This window comes from Musca autumnalis, unplaced genomic scaffold (genome assembly GCF_047663935.1).
Source record: "Musca autumnalis isolate F117 unplaced genomic scaffold, ASM4766393v1 scaffold_3, whole genome shotgun sequence".
Lineage (NCBI taxonomy): Eukaryota > Metazoa > Arthropoda > Insecta > Diptera > Muscidae > Musca > Musca autumnalis.
Window position 1 is genome coordinate 135,734,213 of NW_027411866.1, and position 5,342 is coordinate 135,739,554.

A 5,342-nucleotide genomic window follows, 5' to 3' on the forward strand; every position below is an offset into this window, starting at 1 on the left:
GGTAGCGTTTTGGATTGAATTTAAAGGCACTCTTCGGATTGCATTTTTAATCAGTCCAAAGATGCAATTAAAATGCAAGCCTTTGCGAAATGTCCCAAAATAAATAAAATGCATTTATTATTTGTGTAAAGCAAGAACACAAAGAACTTTATTATTTAAACACAAATTAAATAAAGTTTCTATTAAATTCAATCACATTTGAGCTTACTTTCTCCGTTCCGATTTAATCCAAGTACATCTGATTTTCTTTCATCATCCTAAAAGCTTCGTTCCCGTACTTTTTAATGGTAAAACTCGTAATGGGTACTTTACACGATATGTTTTTTACATATGAGTTGTCAATTTGCATATACATTTTGTATAGGAGAAGTGACAACTCATATGTAAAAAACATACCGTGTAAATTACCCATAAAAGAGAGAACTGCATTTGTTCTTGTGCCAAGTTTACACTTACGCTCCAAAATCCACTGGATTTCACGAAATCCTGAAATACACCCCGGTGTTTACACTTATTTTTTGTTGATTTCAATCATATCACAATAATTAAGGTAGATGCATATACGCAGCTGATCGAACATGAATTTTCAAACAATTTCTTGTAAATTGAATTAGACATCAAACATATACGGCAATATTGAACTTTACTGCTTTATTTCGAAAATGATCGTAAAATAATCTATAGATCGACACCTCCAAATAATAGTATGCTAAGTCTAAAAAGTGAGTTTTGCAGGAGAAGCTCTCAAAGTTTGGAAATTTTTTTGATCTTCAGTACTATGCTAACAGGGTGTTTTTGTAAAAATGCTTGCCTGTCACACGAACCGTTCGTACTAAAACGTATACGTTCAAAATTTGGTTCTTGTAAAATTTTACGAACCATTCGTTTTTATCTGAAAGCTTTCGTCTATTTCGTAAAAGCTTTTATAATTCAGGGTTTCCATGATGCTTATTTTGTTAATTTTGCATAGGCTTCTGCACGTAAAATGTGTTACTTGATGGCAACCCCGATAAACAGATGAAAAACAAGAAATAAGAAAAAAATGTAATCAAATTTCTCCAAAAATTATTGTGATAATTTGAAGAAACGGATGTACATACACGCGTGTACTTCTATGGAAATAAATAAAATTGCATTCCCTTGCAATTTTCGTGTGTTTTGTGCCATTTATTACTCAAATTATTTAATTTTCATTCAAAACGATGGGTCTTTTCCTTTCGTTTATTTTTGACGTATTCGTTCGTCTGATTTTGTTACGAAAACCAAAAAAATTACGAAAATAAAAAGCTTTCATTTGTTTGTCACACGAATACAAAAGTCAAACGCTATGAAAACCAAATTGTGTCTTCGTTCATGAAATCGATGAACGAGTGGGCAAAAACTTTTTACAAAAACACACTGTAAGTCAATATTTGTTTATAACTTCTGTTCGGATTGACCGATCATTACCAAAATTAGACAGAATTTAAGTTAAAGGACATTCGACACCTCCAAATAATAGTTTGCTAATTCTGAAAAGAGAGTTTTGCAGGACAAGTTCTAAAAGTTTGGAAATTTAATAGTTTAATAGTAAAACTCGTAAAAGAGAGAACTGTTAAAAAATTGTTCTCACACAAAAGCTTTTCGAAATAGTTCGGGAACGGAAAAATGGAAATTACGTAAAAAAACTGGAACAAATGTCAAAGTCGGCGTATCAGCCAATCAGACGCCGGTAACCATCCCAACAAAAAGTTTGCATCCGCGGGTGCAGTTGAATCACTACAAGTGTACAGTACATTTTCCTTTGGAGTACATCTTTTCCTATGAATTCACTTATGAATTTTACAAGAGAGCGCGCGGCTAGCATGCACTCTATTTCGCTTCCACAGCACACAGCTAGGATGCACTCCGTTTTCGATCCAAATCGTAGCTTTTGATGCAGTCGTTAGGATTGAATTTAAAGGCACTCTTCGGATTGTGTTTTTGATCAGTCCAGAGATGCAAAGTTATTCCAAATATCTCAGAATAAATAAAATGCATTTATTTATTTATTTATTTATTTATTTAATTCTTAACGTCTATGGGAAAAATTCCCTTTCAGACTGCGATTTTTAATAATATACAATTCATATATATAGCTATATACAATATAGGAACATAGCCTAATTAATATTAATTAAACAAATTTTTAATAAGTTCTTAAATGAATCTCTTGAAATACTAAAATCAATCAAAGTTATTCTATTAATGATATTAAAGGTATTTAAAGCACTGACAAAAGGGCTATTTATAATATAATTCTGACGATAACATTCTATTGAGAACATATTGTGGGATCTCAAATTACGCCTCGGAATATTAAATGCAATTTTTTCCAATATACTTGGGCAATCAATGTGATTGTTTATTATGTCATATATAAACATCATGGCTTGTAATTTACGCCTTAATTCCAGAGTTTCCAGACCGATTAACATGCATCTTGATTCGTACGTTGGCAAAGGCCTTGTAAAATGTAATGTGTATAAAGCCGACTTTAAAAATCGTTTTTGTATTCTTTCCAATCTAAAAACATTAACTGCCCCGGAGGGATTCCAAATTACTGAACAATATTCAAGTTTCGACCTGATTAAGGAAGTGAACAACACTTTAAAGGTATAAGGATCGTTGAAGTCGGAGGTATGGCGCCTGATAAATGCCAATAGCGAGTACGCCTTAGGAATTAACCTGTCAATGTGAGATGAGAAAGTGAGCTTGTAGTCAAAAGTAACGCCAAGATCATCAATTTCGTTTTCTTTCCGTAAAACTTTATCATCAATTATAAATTCAAATTGAATGGGATTTCTGACACGGTAATATGATAAATGAACACATTTGGCAATATTCAGTTTTAAATTATTTAAAGTGCACCAATCGTAGAATCTATTTAAGTCAGACTGAATTTTAATAAAATCATGTTGGAGTTTTGTGGCAAAGAAAATTTTGAGATCATCTGCATAAAGAAGGAAGTGCGAATGTTTAAAACATTTGCTAATATCATTTACAAAAATGTTAAAAAACAGTGGTCCCAAAATATTATTTGTGTAAAACAAGAATACAAAGAACTTTATTATATAAACACAAATTAAAAAAAGTTTCCATTAAATTCAATCACAATTGAGTGTACTTCCTCCGTCCTCCATTTAATCCAAGCGCAACTGATTTTACTTCGTCATCCTAATGGTTTTTTATGTTGCCTTCCCATCACTAGTTCAGCTTTTGACTTCAACTCCACTCCATTAAAAATTTCCGTCTCGTAAATTACCACAAAAATGTTCGCAACATTGGTTTGTATTTTTTTATTTTATAACAAATTCTTCGAAATATATTCGGCAGCGACGGGTAGGGATCAACCAACTGTTTTTGTTTTGTAGGGATCTCTGAAGCAACTGCTTATAAAATGTATCGAACGGAGTGCATTTTTCATAACTCTGTTGGACTACATCGAAAGAAGTTGTGAAATCATAACTCCAATTGCACAACTTCCAATTTTTTTTGCTGGGATGTTACTATTTTTTACACGCTCAAATTTGTCGAGTAAAAAGTTTTTAAAGAGAGCGTAATTCAGCACCATTTTTGTTTATTCTTTTTCATACTAAGGCTAATTCGCTCTATATTTGTTGTTCGAACCCAAATTACGATATAATTACTTAATTTCCCCCACAAAATTTTGAGAACGAACAACATTGTTCAATTTAAATTACTCTCAGAACGACGAAATAAATTAATTATTACAGGAAAAATAAAAATGTATTAAAAATCTAAACATTTTTAAACAAACATAAAATTATGAATGAAAAGTAAACGGTTTAGCGACTAGCATACATTTAAATCATAGCAAATTTGGTCTTGTCTTTCATTGCAGTTACATTTCTTGTCCATCGTTTCAAATTCGCGTACAAATGTAGAAACAAAAATCAAATGCCTGCCGGAAAGCCTGTATACCAAAAAGTTATATTGGCAGATCTTTCTCTCGTTAATTTTTAAAATAGAAAAATTTGAAAATATACTGAAAACACCAAAATTGTGAGAAAAAATAGAAAACATGAATGAAACTAATATAATTTAATATCAAATAGATATCTCATGGTACACATACACAGGTAGCCGCATCGGCAATTGTTGGCAACATAAGATGTCAAAATTTGACATCAATTCAATGCAATTGACACATTATGTTACCATCAGCTGGCATGATAATGCTACCTGTATTATTGTACCATGAGATATCTGAAAGAATGACAAATATTTTTTCAGTTCATATATGGTCTGTTCCTTTACTTTTGAAAGTGGTAAAACCGGCAAAAGTAGTAAAAGTTGTAAACTGCTCTCATATGAATTGCATGGTGTCAAAAGAAAAGGAACGCTTTTCTAGTAAAAAGTGGTAAAACTTGAAGATTCTTGTACGTAAAGGAACAGAGCTATAAATTAACTTTACTCGTCTTTTTGTTGAAACTTTCTTTAAAATCAGTAAACAAAAACTATGAAAATATGAATCATGTTGCTATGAATTGTGTACCATGTCGTATGAACGGGTTAATTCGTGTACGTAATTAAGAAAACGAACGACGTTATTCAAATGCTGGTATGGACATGACATTAAAGAAAAGTGAACATTTTACAACTTTTTTGTGTACGGGAACGGGAACTAAAAAGTTTTTACAATTTGTACCACTTTTACACATTTTGCGTTTCTGTACACAAAATTTATATGAAAATCGTTTACGACTTTTACAACTTATTTATTATTATTTTGTATTTCTTTGTTTTTTAACTTATACTTAAGGCCTTGTCACATAAGAGGATTTCTGGCTTAAATCATTAAAGCTCTGTTCCAGAACTAAAAAGTTTTTACAATTTTTACCCGTTTTACACATTTTGCGTTCCCGTACACAAAATTTATATGAACATCGTTTACGTCTTTTACAACTTTTACGACTTTTACCACTTTATAAAGTACAGGAACAGGCCATTAATGAATTAAGCCAGAAATCCTCTTATGTGACGAAGCCTTTAGAATTGTAGACACTCTTTTTCGGTATTTGGAAACAAAGACTGCGACATATTTTGTATCGAACTGAGTGCATTTTTCATAACTCCGTGTGGATAGCATCGAAAGATGTAATGAAATCATAACTCTACATTGCACTACTTCCAAACGTTTTTGGTGGGTAAGTATAAACCAGCTATAAAATGCGTTTCATATTTTCTAAAGAGGACGCTATTCAGCGTCTTATTTTAGATAATCTTTAGTTCTGGAACACAACTTAGATGAACTAACGCAACCATATGAAAGTAAGTCCCTGGTTATAGTTCCGATAGCT